We start from the raw sequence: 19386 nt of genomic DNA, 5'->3' as shown, positions 1-19386 counted from the left end.
CTTAAAAGAATATTGAATAAACAGCCTTATTAAAAAAGAATACAAATCAAAGCACTCCAGCACTTATATTCATGCAAATACCAAAGAAAAGAAACCATATAACTTACTATCTGATCTCTTTGTCCTTACACTTAGAAACAGAAGATTAGAAAGTAGAACTACTTCTCCAAAGCTCAGAGAAAGCAGGCAGGCAGAAAACAAAGACTCAGACACACAATTCCCTCCACCCAAAGTTGAAAAAATCCGGTTTCCTGATTGGTCCTCTGGTCAGGTGCTTCAGGTGAAAGAGACATTAACCCTTAGCTATCTGTTTATGACACGCCCCCCAAATTGCAGACAGTGGGGAAGCTCACTGGCGGCGATTTCCTTCTAGAACTTGAAAATAAACAGATTAATACAACACATACACCTTTACATATACTCCTAAGTATATAACTAACAGACTTTTACATTTTAAGAACACTTTTTAACTACTGAATTCTGGGAAACTCTCACGGGAGAGTGCATCAGCTACTTTGTTAGAAGCTCCTGTGATGTGCTGAATTTCAAAATCAAAATCTTGGAGAGCTAAACTCCAACGAAGAAGTTTCTTGTTGTTCCCCTTGGCAGTATGAAGCCACTTTAGTGCAGCATGGTCAGTTTGTAGTTGGAACCGCCGTCCCCAAACATATGGGCGTAGCTTTTCCAGGGCGTACACAATGGCATAGCATTCCTTTTCACTGACTGACCAGTGACTTTCCCTGTCAGACAGTTTCTTGCTGAGAAACACGACAGGATGGAAGTTGTGATCTGTTGCTTCCTGCATGAGCACCGCTCCTATACCACGCTCAGATGCATCTGTGGTTACTAGGAATGGCTTGTCAAAGTCCGGGGCCCTGAGCACAGGGTCAGACATGAGCGTTGCCTTAAGTTGGGTAAAGGCCTTTTGAAACTCATCAGTCCACTTAACGGCATTTGGCTGGGTCTTTTTGGTCAGGTCGGTCAATGGGGCAGCGATTTGGCTGTAGTGTGGTACAAATCGCCTGTAGTATCCGGCCAAGCCTAAGAAGGATTGGACCTGCTTCTTGGACCGTGGGACAGGCCACTTTTGGATAGCATCCACCTTGGCCTGTAGGGGGTTTATGGTTCCTCGACCCACCTGGTGCCCCAGGTAAGTGACTCTGTTTTGGCCTATTTGACACTTTTTGGCCTTAACAGTTAGTCCTGCCTGCCTGATGCGCTCAAAGACCTTTTCCAGGTGTAGTAGGTGTTCGGGCCAGGAGTCTGAAAAAATGGCCACATCATCGAGGTAGGCAACTGCAAATTCTCCCAGTCCAGCTAGTAGACCATCTACCAGCCTCTGGAAGGTGGCGGGTGCATTTCGAAGGCCGAAAGGAAGGACATTGAATTCATACACCCCCGCATGGGTGACGAATGCTGACCTCTCCTTGGCAGGTTCATCTAGTGGTACTTGCCAGTACCCCTTGGTTAAGTCTATTGTAGAGATGAACTGGGCACGTCCCAACTTTTCCAATAGCTCATCGGTGCGTGGCATTGGATAGTTGTCCGGACGAGTTACAGCATTTAGCTTACGGTAGTCCACGCAAAAGCGTATTTCCCCATCTGGTTTGGGTACCAGAACCACTGGAGATGCCCACGCACTGGTAGATGAGCGGATTATACCCATCTGTAGCATGTTCTGGATCTCCCGTTCTATAGCAGCTTGGGCATGAGGAGACACTCGGTAGGGTGGGGTTCTGATTGGGTGAGCATTACCTGTATCAATGGAGTGGTATGCCCGTTCAGTCCGTCCTGGGGTGGCTGAGAACAATGGGGCGAAGCTAGTGCACAGCTCCTTGATTTGTTGCCGCTGCAGACGTTCCAGGGTGGTTGAGAGGTTCACCTCTTCCACGCCACCATCTTTTTTCCCGTCGTAGTAGACACCGTCAGGCCACTCAGCATCCTCTCCCTGGACTGTAAACTGACAAACCTGTAAGTCTCTGGAATAGAAAGGCTTGAGAGAATTAACATGGTACACTTTAGGCTTTAGTGAGGAATTGGGAAATGCTATGAGGTAGTTTACAGCTCCCAGGCGCTCTTGGACCGTGAAGGGCCCTTCCCATGATGCTTCCATCTTATGGGCCTGTTGCGCCTTCAAGACCATAACCTGGTCTCCTACCTTGAAGGAACGTTCTCTGGCATGTCTGTCATACCAGGCCTTTTGCTCTTCTTGAGCATCCTTTAGGTTCTCTCTAGCAAGGGCTAAAGAGTGTCGGAGGGTGCTTTGTAGGTTGCTTACAAAGTCCAGAATGTTAGTTCCTGGAGAAGGCGTAAACCCCTCCCATTGCTGCTTCACCAACTGTAATGGCCCCTTAACCTCGTGACCATACACAAGTTCAAATGGTGAAAACCCTAAACTGGGATGTGGTACAGCCCTGTAGGCAAACAGCAACTGCTGCAACACTAGGTCCCAATTATTGGAGAATTCGTTGATGAATTTTCGTATCATGGCCCCCAAAGTTCCATTGAACCTTTCCACCAGGCCATTGGTTTGATGGTGGTACGGGGTGGCAACCAAGTGATTCACCCCATGAGTTTCCCACAGTTTTTCCATGGTCCCTGCCAGGAAATTAGACCCTGAATCTGTAAGGATGTCAGAGGGCCAACCTACCCTGGCAAAGATGTCTGTTAGGGCCAGGCACACAGTGTTAGCCCTGGTGTTGCCTAAAGCTACTGCTTCTGGCCATCGGGTAGCAAAGTCCACTAAAGTCAGTACGTACTGCTTTCCTCTGGGCGTCTTTTTTGGGAAAGGGCCCAGAATATCCACAGCTACTCGCTGAAATGGGACCTCAATTATGGGGAGTGGCTGGAGAGGGGCCTTGACCTGGTCTTGAGGCTTTCCCACTCTTTGGCATACCTCACAAGACCGGACATACTTGGCAACGTCCTTGCCCATCCCCTCCCAGTGGAAGGACTTCCCCAACCGGTCCTTGGTTCTGTTCACCCCAGCATGGCCACTGGGATGATCATGGGCTAAGCTTAAGAGCTTCCCCCGGTACTTAGTTGGAACCACCAACTGTTTTTGCGGCTGCCATTCTTCCCGGTGTCCACCAGAAAGAATTTCCTTGTATAAAAGTCCTTGGTCTATAACAAACCGGGATCGATTAGAAGAGCTGAGAGGCGGTGGGGTGCTCCGTGCCGCCGCCCAAGCTTTCTGAAGGCTGTCATCCGCTTCCTGCTCAGCTTGGAACTGTTCCCTTGAGGCTGGGGTCACCAGTTCTTCCTCAGACTGTGGACTTGGGCTTGGTCCCTCTGGAAGCGATGTAGGTGATGGGGTTGTTTCCGTTGCTGGTGAACCGCTCTCCGCTGGTGCACCTGAGGGTATTTCAGGCTCTGGCTGAGCCTTTTGGGTATGGCTGTCTTTTGCTTCTGCCAGTTCTGGCTCGCTGGCGCCCTCTGGCGTTGAGTTTGAAGATGTGGTTGCACTTGCTGGTGCTGGTTGCTGTTCCAGTTCCGGGCCTGGGACTGGAGATGCTGTGGCTGTTTCAGTGGTAGGCATGGAATCCGGGTCCACTACCTCTGTCTGGGTCTCTGGTAACACAGACGGGGCCTCTGTGGACGGCTCAGGAACAGGAATGGGTCTGGAAGCTTGCCTGGTTTGGCTACGTGTAACCATTCCCACTCTCTTGGCCCGCCTCACCTGGTTGGCCAAGTCTTCCCCCAGTAGCATGGGGATAGGATAATTGTCATAGACTGCAAAAGTCCACATTCCTGACCAGCCTTTGTACTGGACAGGCAGTTGAGCTGTAGGCAAGTCTACAGCTTGTGACATGAAGGGGTAAATTGTAACTTTGGCCTTTGGGTTGATGAATTTGGGGTCAACGAAGGATTGGTGGATAGCTGACACTTGTGCCCCCGTGTCTCTCCACGCAGTAACCTTCTTTCCGCCCACTCTCAAATTTTCCCTTCGCTCCAAGGGTATTTGAGAGGCATCCGGGCCTGGGGATCTTTGGTGTGATGGTGGTGTAATGAATTGCACTCGCATGGTGTTCTTTGGACAGTTGGCCTTGATATGTCCCAGTTCATTACACTTAAAGCATCTTCCATCTGATGGGTCACTGGGTCGAGGTGAGTTACTGGAGACTGGTGAGGTTGAAGGGTAGGGTATCTGTGGCTTTACTTGGGTGGTATGTGGGGTCTTTGGCTGTCCTCGGTTGTAGGGTTTATGGTCTGTGTGCCCCCTGGGGTAATCGTTCCCCTTGACAGTAGCTTTCTTGCTTTCTGCCAGTTCCATCCATTTGGCTCCAATCTCCCCCGCCTCAGCGATATCTTTGGGATTTCCATCTTGTATGTACCGTGTGATGTCTTCAGGAACACCATCCAAGAACTGCTCCATTTGTATGAGGAGGTTCAGTTCTTCCAAGGTTTGAATGTTGTTTCCTGTTATCCAGGCCTCATAGTTTTTTGCAATGTAGTAGGCGTGTTTGGGAAATGACTCCTCTGGTTTCCACTTTTGGGTTCTGAAACGCCGACGGGCATGATCTGGGGTTATCCCCATCCTGTATCTGGCCTTGGTTTGAAAAAGTTTATAGTCATTCATTTGCTGCTTAGGCATTTCAGCTGCCACCTCTGCTAAAGGTCCACTGAGCTGTGACCTTAATTCTACCATGTACTGGTCTTCGGGAATGCTGTACCCAAGACAGGCTCTTTCAAAATTTTCCAAGAAGGCCTCGGTGTCATCACCTGCCTTGTAGGTGGGAAATTTCCTGTGCTGTGGAGCAATATTTGGCGCCGGGTTGTTAGGGTTGGCTGGCACATGCAGCCCAGCTTTTGCCAACTCCAGTTCATGTTTTCTCTGTTTTTCCTTCTCTTCATTCTCTTTTTGTTGCTTTTCCATTTCTCGGCGGTGGGCCAACTCTTCTTCTGCTTGTTTCCTTCGGTAGGCCACCTCTTCTTCTTCTAGTTTTCTTTTGTGTGCTGCCTCTTGGGCTGCCTGTTCTCTTTGGAAGGCTGCCAGTTTCATGCTTTCTTCCTTTTCTTTCATCTCCATCTCTCGCCTGTGTTCAGCTTCTTTGAATTGCTCTTCGGCCTCAATTTTTGCCTTAGAAGGCATGGTTCCTGTTTTCTTGTGTTGGGGTGCCCTCTGGTGTTTATCTTCTGAACTGCAGGTTCTGTTGCCTCCTGAAGTCTGCCTAGCAACAGTGCTTTTTTTTCCCTTTCTCTCTCTAGCTAATGTTCAATGAAGGGAAACCAGAAAAACCACTTTATTTGCATGCATATAAGTGCTGGTACTTGCCTCCTAATGGGAGGGCTATTGCATGACAAAAGACCCTCAACAGTTTGGTAATGGCTTCTCGCTTAACATGCAAGCCACAAACTGCCAGAGAGAGCAGAAAAAAAAATTCTCTCTGGTTCCCTTTTAAAACCAATTGTTTCTCTCTGCTAAAAAGCCCTTAGCAGAGAAGAGAAACATATAATATTCCTACTGGCTTCTGGATTCTGTCTATATCCCACCGCTGCTACTCATATCATAACCTTAGTCCCAGATTTGGACCTTAGCGTCCAAAATATGGGGGTTAGCATGAAAACCTCCAAGCTTAGTTACCAGCTTGGACCTGGTACTTGCTGCCACCACCCAAAAAATTAGAGTGTTTTGGGGCACTCTGGTCCCCCTGAAAAACCTTACCTGGGGACCCCAAGACCCAAATCCCTTGAGTCTCACAACAAAGGGAAATAATCCTTTTTCCCTTCCCCCCTCCAGGTGCTCCTGGTGAGATACACAGACACAAGCTCTGTGAAACCACACAGAGTGACTCCCCCTCTCTGTTTCCAATCCTGGAAACAAAAAGTACTTTCCTATTCCCCCAGAGGGAATGCAAAATCAGGCTAGCAATCCAACACACAGATTTCCCCTTGATTTCTTCCTCCCACCAATTCCCTGGTGAGTACAGTCTCAATTTCCCTGAAGTAAAGAAAAACTCCAACAGGTCTTAAAAGAAAGCTTTATATAAAAAGGAAAGAAAAATACATACCAATGGTCTCTCTCTGTATTAAGATGATACAACACAGGGTCAATTGCTTAAAAGAATATTGAATAAACAGCCTTATTCAAAAAGAATACAAATCAAAGCACTCCAGCACTTATATTCATGCAAATACCAAAGAAAAGAAACCATATAACTTACTATCTGATCTCTTTGTCCTTACACTTAGAAACAGAAGATTAGAAAGTAGAACTACTTCTCCAAAGCTCAGAGAAAGCAGGCAGGCAGAAAACAAAGACTCAGACACACAATTCCCTCCACCCAAAGTTGAAAAAATCCGGTTTCCTGATTGGTCCTCTGGTCAGGTGCTTCAGGTGAAAGAGACATTAACCCTTAGCTATCTGTTTATGACATGGGTGCTCTAGGGAGCTGGGGGGCATGGAGGGCTGGAAGAGGATGGTGGGATGGAGGGCTCTCTCGGGGCATCAGAGGATGTGGGGGTCTTGCCAAGGGGCAGTTGTGAAGGGGCTCTGAAGGGAGCACCAGGGACATGGACTTTAGTGGGGAAAATGGGGAATATAGGTGGTGTGGGGGTCTGGACAGGTAGGAGGAGTCTGGGGCTCTGGCAGGGGGTGCCAGGGATGTGTTGAGGATGAGGGGTTCTGGCCAAGGACTGGGGCATTTGGAAAGCCTGGCATAGGTCGGGTAGGGTGTTGGGCTTCTGGTGGGTCAGTGAATCAGGGCGCAGGGCTCTGGCAGGGGATTGGTCACACTGGAGTCAGTCTGGGAGCTGTAATTGTGGGGGCCTGGGACTCCCCTCCAGCGAGCCATGGCCTATCCGTCGGCTGGAAAATCCAGGGATGCGCAAGTGCTCCCTTGCCTCCTCCTCCTGCAGCGCTGGGTTACTCCTAAGCACCCTCCATTGGCTTCCACTCTCCCAGCAGCCCTCCAGCACCTCCACTCCTGGGCTGCAGGAGGGGCCTGACACCCCTTAGAAACCAAGGACTGCGGCTGAGAGTCCTAGAAAACACCAGCTGGGGCCTCATCTGTGACATGCTCCCACCCGGGGGGCATCATGTGCCAATTTTCTGTCAATTCACAGGCTTTGAACCCTGTCCTGAGTGTCAAACCCGACCTGAGCTAGGGGCCAGAAAAGAAAAACAAAATGTTGCCATCTTTGAAGTGCTATGGGACGCCCTCTGCTCTGTGGTGATGGGGCCATATAACGACCTGGACAGACAGAAGACACTAGGGTTAACTCAGTCCTTTGAGGGATTTTTCTGGAGAGACTCTCCCTCCCTGGTTCCTCTGTGTTGCTCAGGGGGCTTCAGGGAGCTGGGGGGGACATTGAGGGCTGGAGGGCTGGGAGAGGATGGTGGGGTTGGGATGGAGGCAGAGGAGCGGAGTGGGGCCGGGTGAGGCCCGGGGTGCTCTCCATGGCAGCGGATTCATACTTCTCTCTTCTTTCCAGTCCTCTTTTGGTGATCAAGCAAAGGAAGGGAATGCGGCAACAGAAACCCAGTAAGCCAGCCCGGACAGCTGCTCGACCTTGACTTGAGAGGCATCCCTCACGGCACTAACGCCGAATCCCATGGCGCTCCGCTGGCGTGGGGGCACGGCGCTCTCAAGTGTTCTCATCCCCCTGGGCACTGATCTCGCCGCACGGAGGGGGAGGTGATGGGGGTCGAGGCAGTTTATCATCCAGGCTGCCTCTCTGGAGGGCTCCTGGACCTTAGGCGGAAACCAGCTTGCTGCTGCAGGGATACAGCGTGTCACTGGCTTGGCCCATTTCAGTGGTGCTTGAGTGCTGGAGTGAATGTACTGAACAGGGCCAAGCTGGTCACAGCTGCTGAATGGGCAAGGTGGTCTAGTGGTTATGGTGCTAGCCTGAGGCTGAGGTTTGATGCCCTGTGTGACCATGGCCAAGTCACTGAGGCCCAGATCCTCCAAGGTATTTAGGCACCTCACTCTCATTGATTTTAACCATTGGGCCTTAGTCGCTTTGTGCCTCAGTTTCCCTACCTGTAATATGGGTTGTGAGAATAAGTACATGAAGATTGTGAGGTGCTCAGATACTTGGGAAGGGGCAGCAGATCATAGAATCCTAGAATATCAGGGTTGGAAGGGACCTCAGGCGGTATCCAGTCCAAGCCCCTGCTCAAAGCAGGACCAACCCCAACTAAATCAGATAAGTACCAGAGATAGATACAGATCCATGGGGGAACTAAACCAGTGTGGAAGGGAGCCTTCAAGTTCCCCTGCTGAAGCGCAGAGAGGCTACCAGCATACGCAGCTATACACAGGGGCAGCTCTAGGCATTTTGCGGCCCCAAGCACAGCAGGCAGGCTGCCTTCGGCGGCTTGCCTGCGGAGGGTCCGCTGGCCCTGCGGCTTCGTCGGGAGGTCTGCCAAAGGCGCCTGCGGGAAGTCTGCCAAAGCCGTGGGACCAGCGGATCCTCCACAGGCAAGCCACCGAAGGCAGCCTGCCTGCCGCCCTTGCGGCGACCAGCAGAGCGCCCCCAGTGGCTTGCCGCCCCAAGCATGCGCTTGGCGTGCTGGTGCCTGGAGCCACCCCTGGCTATACAAGAGTGACTGGGATTGTGCTTAAAGCTCAGATCCAGGAGTTCTGCCATTGGCTTGCTGTGTGTCCTTGGCTAAGTCCCTCCCACTCTTGGCTTCCCCCAGATAAAAGAGGGCTGACAATGCCTGTGTCATTCTGAGGGAAAGTTGTGAGGCTGGTGTGTGTGACGTGCTTGGAGATCCTCAGATGAGAGACACGCTAGAAGGACAAACCGTTACATTGGAACTGCCAGAGTGGATCAGCTCTATGGCCCATCTCACTCAGGATCCTGTCTCTGACAGGCACCAGCACCAAATCTTCAGAGGAGGGTGTAAAACCCACAGTACAGATGTGGAATAAACTGCCTGCCTTCACCCCACACACTAGGTCTCATCCTGGCTCTAACTGAGATCAGCTTAAGGCCTGAAATATAACGTTTAATATCCCTTCCAACTTTGTTATCCATAGAACCAACCAGCCCCCTCTCTGAATTTTAGTAAACTCTTGACCTCAACGGCATCCTGTGGCAGTGAGTTCCACAGGTTAATTACACATTGTGTGAACAAATATTTCCTTTGCTAGTTCTGGCTGTGCCACTGCCCAGTTTCATCCAATGTCCCTTTGGTTCCTGTGTTCCTGCAATGTCATGTGGCCAGTCTGTGCCTCTCAGCAGGATCGCAGACCTCCTAGTGGGGCTCTGAACCACCTCCATTGCTGTTGGACATAGAGCAAGATTTAAACATGGGCTCCATTTTATTTTCCTTGATCCTTCACTCTTCACATTCTTGGGATGCACTCCCCATAAACCTCCATGAAGTCACCTCATCATCCACTGTTAGAACTCTCCTTTGCCATGCTGCCTATAAAACACAGGGCAATGGCCAGGCCGCTGAAGTGCAGAGACCACTGCCCGTCATACTGACCACTGCTGTCCCATGGTTTCCTTGTGCTGTCTCATGGTTTCCTTGTCTGTCTCCGTCCGTTGTCTCTTGTCTTATATTTAGAATGTCGGCTCTTTGGGGCAGGCCCCATCTTCTTCTGTGTTTGTACAGCACCTAGCGCACCGGGGGCCTGGGTCATGACTGGGACTCCCAGGTACTGCAGAAATACAAATAATACTGAGCTTCATTCTTCCTGTGCCTGCAGGCGAACCTGCTACTGATGACGTAAAAGCTCGAGCAGTGGAGGAAATGATGGCCAGGATCAAGAGCGGGGTTGCCCTGAGACCAGCAAAGAAGGACGGGGCTGCATTGTCCCAGGTAAACAGTGGCACTGGGGTGTAGGAAGGGAGGCTTTAGTCCCTGGCATCCGGGGAGTGCAGCCCCCTGATATCAGTGGTGCTTGTAATAGCCAGTGTCACGGTGATGGCTGAGGCAGGGGAGTCAAGGAGGGGGGTATTGGGCCTTTCGCCTTAGTTCCAATCCAGCCATGGGTTCACGGGGCAGTTGGCTGGCTCCAGGAGGGAAATAGAGGGATGGGACAGGGCCTTTCATCTGTAGGGCCCCAGATCCAGCCGGCCCGGGCTTGGGGAATGGGCTATGGAACCTTTCCCCTCTGGCACACCAGTCTGACTTCGGCACGGGGCGGATAGATGCCAAGGCTCTTTACCAGCTGATAACTGCCAATGTGATGTGAGGGGGTGGTTTTCCAGGAGAAGGGTGTCCATGTCACTGAATGCCAGCCCTAGCTGGCCAGCTTGTTTGGCAGCCTCAGGAGTAAGGTGAAGGACCCTGGGCCATTGGGATATGAGCACCGAGTGTGTCTGTGCTGGGGGAGGGAAAGCAGAATCCTCTCTCAAGACATCTCCCCTCTCAGGATCGCGCAACAGCAGCCAGCAAACGCAAGAGCACTGTGATGGAGCTGCAAGGGATCCTGGTAAGCAACTTTAGCCTTCAGCTTGCTGTGCAGAAAGGCACCGGTGCCTAGGAGAACCCTTTACATTTGCACCCAGGATGGGATAGGTGCAGAAAGCTGAGCACAGTGGGGCATGCAGGGCAGCCCCCCATCCTGCAGGAATGTGCCTTCATCAAGCTACTCCAGGACAGAGCCGTTCCCTTACTGAGTAGCAGGATGTGCATCACGCTTAAGCAGCTCCTCCTTCATCCCTCTTCCTTGCTCCTTTTTCCTCTGGGCCCTTATAATGCGCTCACTCCGTGTAGAGAGCCTGATTTTTAACTTTACTCACATGCCTTGACCCTCCTACCCCGGCTGCACACCACAGGGCCTTGAAGCTGTGCTCTAAGTGTGTGCAAATTAGGGAGCCTTTTTTTGTTGTAAATGAACTCTGCCCCCCCCCCGCCTTGGAAACTCTTGGTGTGAGTTTCAATTCCCCCCTCCCCTTTTTAAAAATATTAAATTAAAAATAAAAGTGTCTCTCCGCTTTGGAAGGTTTGATGTTTCCCCAGTACGATGTATGAATGGATATTGAACGGCTCACGCTGGGAGGACCTGAAACATCCAGCTGTTTACTGCATGATCCCTGCCCTGTTCACATGTTGGAAGGGGGGAAAGAAAGCAAGCTGTACAATTTTGCCATCACTTCATTTTCCTGGGTTTGGAAAATCCACAGAATCAGATTGACAGCAGAGGCCGTAGTGCCATCCACTGAGCTTTGACCTTGACCCGGGCTCCTCTTCGACAGCCTGTGAACCTGTCTCGCTAGACGTACTGAGAGTTGTATGTGGGGGTGTTTTCTGGCTTGAAAGCTTATCACAGTTACCATGTGTCGCTTACCGATTTTGCAGCTGGATAATAGCCTGCTATTGCTGTGTTGGGCTACACTACAGAGTTAGTTTGACATAAGGCAGCTTATGTCAACCTAACTACGTCAGTGTCTACGCTACAGCCCTGCTCCTGCCGATGTAAGTTCCCTACTACACCAGCATAGAACTCCACCTCGAGGAGCGGTGTAGGGCTTGTGTTGGTGTCGTTAGAGTGACGCAGTGTCTGTGTAGACTCTGCATTACTTATACCACTATTAGCTGTCTTGTCAACTTCATGGCTCCAAAATTGCTAAGAAAGCCAGCTCCCGGCTCCCCAGACAGCTGCTGCCGGGTCTCCACTGCAAGCCAGGCTGCCACCCGGGCTCTCCACTGGGAACCTTGCTGACCCCCGGGGTCCCAACTCCCTCCGGGGAACACAGCAGCTGACCAGCCTCCAGGGGCAGATTTCCCCACTGGAGAGAGAGGCCCCATGTGGCAGCTGGGCTCCTAGAGGGGATCTGCCTGGAGTGGAGAGCCCTGGCGCTCAGCCCCCCACACTGCCCCTCCTCAGTCAGTGGACGTGTTCCTGGTGAGGACGCGCCCCACCAGCAGGAGGGTACTGTGGACATCAGCCACCACAGCAATTAGGCTGGAAGTTGACCTAGGTCAACTTAAGATTGTAGTGTAGATATGCCCTCCCCCCCCAACCGCAGTGGAGCATCTCCGTCAGCTCAAGGGGTTGAAGTCTGAGCAGGGGACATTTTTTTGGTTTTGGACAAATAGTTAATTTGAAGAAAAATGTAGCTTTGGGTGACTGGAAACTATTCTCAAATGTGACATAAATAGTTTCAGCCATGCCCAAAACAGTCAGAGAAGGAAGAGAAGGTCATGCAGCCCCTACACGCACATGGAGAGCCAGCCTCTAACTTAGTGGTTAGCAAACTCGCATGGGGCATGCAGGTTCAAATCCCCTCTCTGCCACAAACCTGAAACAGGTGTATCTGATTTGCTGAAAATTTTGCAAAATGTCAGATTCGGTTCCATCCATACCAATTTTTTTTTAACTGCCACCAAACCGCAAAGCTTGTTCCTTGCCAAGCTTTAGCCCTAGGTTCAAAGCTCACTGCTGGTCCACGCAGCCCTGCTGGGAAGTTCAGCCCCTCTAAGCAACTGGAGGCTCAGTCCCAGGGCATCCCTGAATGTGAACTGAGATGACTGCACACGCAGCCACTGGGTGGGTGGGAACTGTGCTTCTCGGTGGCTGAGCCATCCGCTAAGGTGAGCCGGTTTCTCTCGTCAGGGCACAATGAAAAGGCCGGTCAGAAAACAGAGCTGGAGTAAACACAGCCAGAAGATCAACGACAACCAGCTGCAGTCCATCTTGCAGAGACGGCGCAGGGTGGTGGACTCCTCCACTCCCGCCCAGCCCTCGCCACTGCGGGACGAGCTCAGAAAAGAGGTGCAGAATCAAGGTGCAGTGACTCCTCCTCAGGTCTCTCAGATCCAATTCAGGAAGCCATCCTGCTGCAATACCAGGTCCCAGCATGCTCCTCCACGGTCAGAGCAACCTTCTGCTTAGAGGAGCACTGCATGCTGGGAGCCGTGGTTGGGGCAGGCCACACCTTGCTATTTGAGAGAGAGTTGACAGAGGCCACATTGTAGGTCTCTCTGAGTATTTCTACCCAGCAATTAAACACCCACAGCCAGCCCATGTCAGCTGGCTCAGGCTAAGGGGCTGTTTAATTATTGGAGCCCTGGCTCTGGGATCCAGGACTCCTGGGTTCTGTTTGCAGCTCTGCCACTGACTTGCTGGGCAGTCCCAGGTATGTCACTTTGCCTCTCTTTGTCCATCTATAAAATGAGATGATACTGACCAACCTTTATTTAGTGCTTGGAGATCTACTGATGCAAAATATTCTCATCAGTTCATTATTTGTTAGTTTTGCTTAAAACTGTAAGTTTCAGATGAGGGATGAGTAAAGTCCTATTTCTGTGACCAGTCTGTCATAACAGGGATGATTCAGCAGAACTAATCAGGGCAAGATATTTGAGTGGCTGCTGATTTTAGCCACTGTTGGGAGGCAGGTTTGACAGCTGTGGAATCTCAGAATATATAAGTGCTGGAACTACGAGTGCAGGGGGATGCTGCAGCACCCCCGGACTTGAAGTGGATTCCATTAAATACAGGGTTTACAGTTTGGTTCAATGGCTCTCAGAACCCCACTATACAAATTGTTCCAGCCCCCTGTCAGAATAGCAGCATTCTGTGAAACACGGTCTTGTCACACAATGTCTATGTGGCTTTCTTATTTTCTAAGGTGACAGTGAAATTTGCAAAGCTATGTCCAGCCCATGCACCAAGGAGACTGTAGCTGTTGTCCAGTTAAGAGCAAGATCGGTGCACCTTCAGAAAAGCAGGCAACTGGGTCTCCTGAATGAAGCAGAGGACAAGCTGGCATAGAGAGAGACTACCTGAAAACCAGCCATCCTGTAAGAAACAGTCATGACAACCCAACTCATTGGGGCATTAGGAAAGATTGGATCTGGGATCTCCAGCACTGAAGCACAGGCACCTCCCACTTGAGCTAAAGGAGTAACTCCACTAACAGGCAGGAGTAGTAGGTGGTTATCCTCCGGGTAGACCAGCCACGCAAGGCGGGGATGCCAGACATGCTGCACAAGTGTGTTACAACAGTCATTCTCTGTGCATTTCGTTCTGGTTAGTTTCAGTATTTTCCCCAGAGGCTAGCATGTGCCTGTTACACCAAACCGTGACAGTTTCTGTGTGGTGGAAGGGCAGATGACCTCAATAATGGGGCTGCAAAGCACTCTGGAGTGCAAAGAGAGGGAGACCAGCTAGGGCTGTCTGCAGCACCCCAGGCTCTGGGAACATGGCAGAGAGCCCTGCCCCCAGATGCTTCCAGTCTAACCATCAGCTCCCATGGAATTCAGTGAGCGCTTTGGCACTGACTCCAGGGGGCGCAGATCAGAGGCTGTGGATACAATCCAGAAAGGTGCTAAGCCCCCACATCCCCATGATAGGTGCTGGGAGATGCTGGCGCTCCTGGAGCTGGCCGTTTATTGGCTATGACCAAAAAGAGTGACCTCATACAAAGGATGAAAGGAGGGGTCATGAGAGGACACGGATTGGTTGCTACGGCAGAAGATCGTGAGTCGAGACTGATGTTGTGGTCACTTCTCAATCGCTCCTCTTTGGTGTCTGGGGACAATGTCCAGTATGGAGGCTGCCAGCCTGGGTCCTGACCCTGTGCCCTCTGAGGGCAATGTCAAACCTCTCATGGGCTTCAGTGGGCCAGGATCTGGTCCCAGAACTTTTCTTTGGCTCTGTGTCAGCCTTGAGCATTGACTAGCACATAGCAGCTCGGCAGCCTGCTATAGCCCAGCCTTTCCTTTCCCCGCCAGTTACAGACTGTCAGCTGCCATCTGGGACTCCAGGGATATCCCTGCCACAGGCGACTGATGGTGTCCGCAGTGGGGTGGAGTCCCGGCCCTAGCGAAGTCAATGGGAATTGTGCCACTGAGGCCAGAGTTTTGTCCAGGGGATTCAGTTGGGACTTATATTTGTGGGAGTTTGGTGAAGTTACTGTGCATAAGCTACATCTCTGAAAGGGAGGATGGGTGTGTGGGTAAGGCTCTAGCATGGGACTCTGGAGTGCTGGGCTCTAGCACTGAGTGTGCTGGTCTCTCTGTGCCTCAGTTTCCCATCCATAAAATGGGGATAATAGTCCTTCTTTTGCCTGTTTAATAGCAAGGTCTGTTTCTTATGACATGTTGGTACAGTACAGTGTGGTCCCAATCTCTGCCTCCTGGCACTACCGCACTGCAAATGGACTCTCATGCTTTTGTTCTAATGTTCTAAACATGCCTCTCTTTCAGGTTGCACCACAAGACACTGCATGGCTGCCTGGTCTCACACCCTGCCGATGCTCCTTGCAGTACCTGCCCCACCTGTGTATCTTTCAGGCACGCAAACATTCAGATCCTGAGCACAGCCTGAGGATGCAGTTCTCCAGTCGAGCTTGTTAGCACGAAGTGCAGCCAGATGCACAGCTTGCTCGCTTACGCATACTAGCTTGCTCTGCTTGCCTCGGTTGTAGCTGGGAGGTGCGGTCAGGAATCTTAACACTGAAAAGCTTCATATTGTGGTCCTAGAGTGGATTTGTCTTTGGCCAGTGGAACGTGGTTTTGTTGACAGTGGTTTGTAAAGATCATCCATCCCTCCTCTTTCAAAGGCCAGACATAATTTCACACTCTTCCTGAGGACTGCTGGGCTGCACATAAAGAAGGCTGCAGCTTTCGAGCCCATTCTTTTCTAACCGAGCTGCTCTGACAAGAATAGATCCAGCAGAACCCAGTCAGCTGCTGAGCTGAGCATCATGGGGGATCTGAGTGTCCTTCTAAGAAGCCCCACATTTGAAATTTGAGTTCTGTACCTTTTAACTAGACAACCTGTTAGAAGAAGGGGCTAAAGAGACAGAAATTGAATTTGGATGTACTAAGCTCAGATCACTCGGCAGTTCACACGTTGTGGGGCTTGTCAAGCTGCCTAGGGTGGCTCACGAGCCTGAGTAACCACCTCAGGGCAGACTGTGAAGAAGCAGGGCACAAACCCCAAGGTGGCTGTGAGTTCTGTGTCCACATTTCACCAACTCCTCAAGGACTGTGACAGCCTTAACATGGAGTCGCAGACAGTAGTACCCTTGGGCATTCGGGTCTGTCTTGCCACGCAGACAAGCCTGCCTTTGTGATAGAAGGTCCCTTACACCAAAAATCACAATGGTATTCAGATTACTCCCAGTCCAAAAGGACCAGTCACTTACAGCAGATCAACTGCACCTGAGATCCTATGCCAAAGACAGTGCTTGTAGCCAATCCTATAACGAATTAAAGATGTATTAACCAAGAAAAAAGAAGTGAGAGTTATTTACAAGGCTAAAGCAGATAAACATATAGACACAAACGTGTTACTGTCATAAACAGATAGCTAAGGGTTAATGTCTCTTTCACCTGAACCACCTGACCAGAGGACCAATCAGGAAACCGGATTTTTTCAACTTTGGGTGGAGGGAAGTTTGTGTCTGAGTCTTTGTTTTCTGTCTGCCTGCTTTCTCTGAGCTTTGGAGAAGTAGTTTCTGCTTTCTAATCTTCTGTTTCTAAGTGTAAGGACAAAGAGATCAGATAGTAAGTTATATGGTTTCTTTTCTTTGGTATTTGCATGAATATAAGTGCTGGAGTGCTTTGATTTGTATTCTTTTTGAATAAGGCTGTTTATTCATATTTCCTTTAAGCAATTAACCCTGTATTTTGTCACCTTAATACAGAGAGACCATTTGTATATATTTTTCTTTCTTTTTTATATAAAGCTTTCTTTTTGAAACCTGTTAAAGTTTTTTTTACTGGGAAATTTCAGGGAAATTCATATCATAACTTTAGTCCCGGCTGTCTGTTGCTTCTGCCAGTTCTGGCTCGCTGGCGCCCTCTGGCGTTGAGGTTGAAGATGTGGTTGCACTTGCTGGTGCTGGTTGCTGTTCCAGTTCCGGGCCTGGGACTGGAGGTGCTGTGGCTGTTTCAGTGGTTGGCATGGAATCCGGGTCCACTACCTCTGTCTGGGTCTCTGGTAACACAGACGGGGCCTTTGTGGACGGCTCAGGAACAGGAATGGGTCTGGAAGCTTGCCTGGTTTGGCTACGTGTAACCATTCCCTCTCTCTTGGCCCGCTTCACCTGGTTGGCCAAGTCTTCCCCCAGTAGCATGGGGATAGGATAATTGTCATAGACTACAAAAGTCCACATTCCTGACCAGCCTTTGTACTGGACAGGTAGTTCAGGTGAAAGAGACATTAACCCTTAGCTATCTGTTTATGACAGTTACAATCTTAGATTCCAAAAGGTAATAGAAGCAGCTGTAATATTCAAGCTCTAAGTGTCCTTTAGGGCTATCCCAGGCCAAACAGTTGGGGACCCTTTGCTTGTGCTTAGAAATCTTCACCCGTCAGAGTTCAAGCAGTATAGAGATATGATTCCTTCTTGTCAGGGATCTTTATTCCTTTCCCTCAGACTTCAAGGGTGATGGGACAAGTGCTTGTGCATGTCTCTTCCTCATGGGTGTTGGAGGAGCAATCAACAGAGTCTTTTGTCCACTGATGTTCCACAATGGCTTGTCTGGTGTCCATGGGCCTTCTTTTGTTGGGCAGGAGATGATGCCTCTTGTGGTAAACCAGTATTTCACCCTTGGTAATGCCTCTCTACTGAGTTGGGGGGTAACAGTTTTAGAGCAAACGCATGTATAGTTACAGAGCAAACACTTATATATTGCCTTACAACATGGGGTACAACTGTTATAAGTCAGATTAATACATGCAGCAGCCTACCAGCATTTCATAAAGTCTAAACACATTTTTTTATAAATCTAATACCTATGTTAACAATACCAACACATGGGTGAGTCAGACTGGTCTCAAGCTGTATATTTGTCAGTGTTCAGTGAGGCTTAGAGGCCTTGGCACGAGCTGGCATCTGGTCTGCCAGCGTCACAGAGATCTCTTGTTATACCATGAATAAAAAGGTACATTGTGAGACCTCCCTAAAGTTTCGGTGGTGGTCCCACTGTGTCCTAACCATCATGGGTTGGAAGTCATCCCAGAGTCCTATTTCACCTTGGTCACTTCAGCCCCCTTGCCTCTCATCTCACTTTCCTGCAGACAAGAAACTCCCGCTGCTCTGCTCAAGTTAAGATCTGCTCTGGGTCCCTTTCCTGGCTTCCCCATCAAGTTCACACCCCTCAGCCTCGCACTCTGGAGTGGAGCTGTCACATGTCTGCTCATGAAGCAAGAACCTTCTGAAATTTTTGGCTCTTGTCTTTTCCCTCTTTCCATGGTCCCTGTACCTCCCCTTCCCTCTCATCATTCAAACAAACCCATCACCCCAGCCTCTGAAAACACACTTCTGTGAGGGCTCTGAGTGTTAGCACCCTCTAGTACAGCAAGCAGATGTATCCACCAGAAGGTAGGCTGAATCTGCTGCATCTGGTATAGAGGAGCTCATTTTGGGCCATGAAAGACCCGTTAGTACGTTAAGGAATGACAGAGCTTGCAATCGATTCAAAGAGCTCACGCTATTTACCGTAACACAGAGATAGTTCGGGGGGGGGGGGGGGAGTGACATGATAACAATCTATAAGTACCTGCAGAGGAAACAAACATTTAATCCTGGGCTCTTCAGTCAAGCAGAGACATTTATAGCCTGCTCCAATGGCTGGAGGTTGAAGCTAGACAAATTGAGACTGGAAATAAGGGGTAAATTTTTAAAGGTGAGAGCAATTAACCATTGCAATAATTTACCAGGGATTCTCCAGCATGGACCAGTTTAAATCAAGATTGGATGTTTTACTAAAACATCTACTCTAAGAATTATTGTGGGGCAGGTCTCTGGGCGGAGTTATACAGGAGGTCAGATGATGATCACAGTAGTCCCTTCTGGCCTTGGAATCCATGAATGAGTCTTTGAGCCAGACAAGGCTGATGGGTTGTGAAGAGATAAGAAAAAGCTGACAGCCGAAGCTCTCCTTAGAGCAAGCCTGCAGCAGCAGGCAGCGATCAGTGTCTGACTGCAAACAGCCTTGGCAATGCCTGCCCTGAAGGCTGAGGGGCCTCTGCTCTCCAGATCTTAAACCAGACTGGCACACATTAGCCTTCCCCTAAGCCAGTGGTTCTCAACCAGGGGGGTATGTGTACCCCTGGGGGCAGGCAGAGCTCTTCCAGGGGGGACACCAACTCATCCAGAGATTTGCCTAGTTGTACAACAGGCTACATCAAAAGCACTAGTGAAGTCAGTACAAACTACAATTTCATACAAACACTGACGTGTTTATACTGCTCTACATACGATACACTGACATGTACATACAAGAGTTATATTCCAATTTATTTATTTTATAATCAGATGGCAAAACTGAGACAGTAAAAGCAATTGTTCAGTACTGGTGTGGCTGGGACACTTTGGTATTTTTATGTCTGATTTTGGAAGCAAGCAGTTTTTAAGTGAGGTTAAATTTGGGGGTGCGCAAGACAAACCAGACTCCTGAAAAGAGGACAGTGGTCTAGAAAGGTTGAGGACACTGCCCTAAACTGTGGAACATCCCAG

The 19386-nt window shown here is 49.9% G+C and overlaps 1 pseudogene; it reads left to right on the top strand.

The window, feature by feature from the left end:
• The window catches only part of LOC127046394 (shootin-1-like), a 51925-nt pseudogene extending 36020 nt beyond the window's left edge, over positions 1-15905 (top strand).
• The last annotated feature ends 3481 nt before the right edge of the window (positions 15906-19386 follow it).

The sequence above is a fragment of the Gopherus flavomarginatus genome, chromosome 3 (assembly GCF_025201925.1).
Source record: "Gopherus flavomarginatus isolate rGopFla2 chromosome 3, rGopFla2.mat.asm, whole genome shotgun sequence".
NCBI lineage: Eukaryota > Metazoa > Chordata > Testudines > Testudinidae > Gopherus > Gopherus flavomarginatus.
The sequence above is the reverse complement of the archived record's forward strand: the minus strand, read 5'-3'. Positions and strand labels throughout refer to the sequence as shown.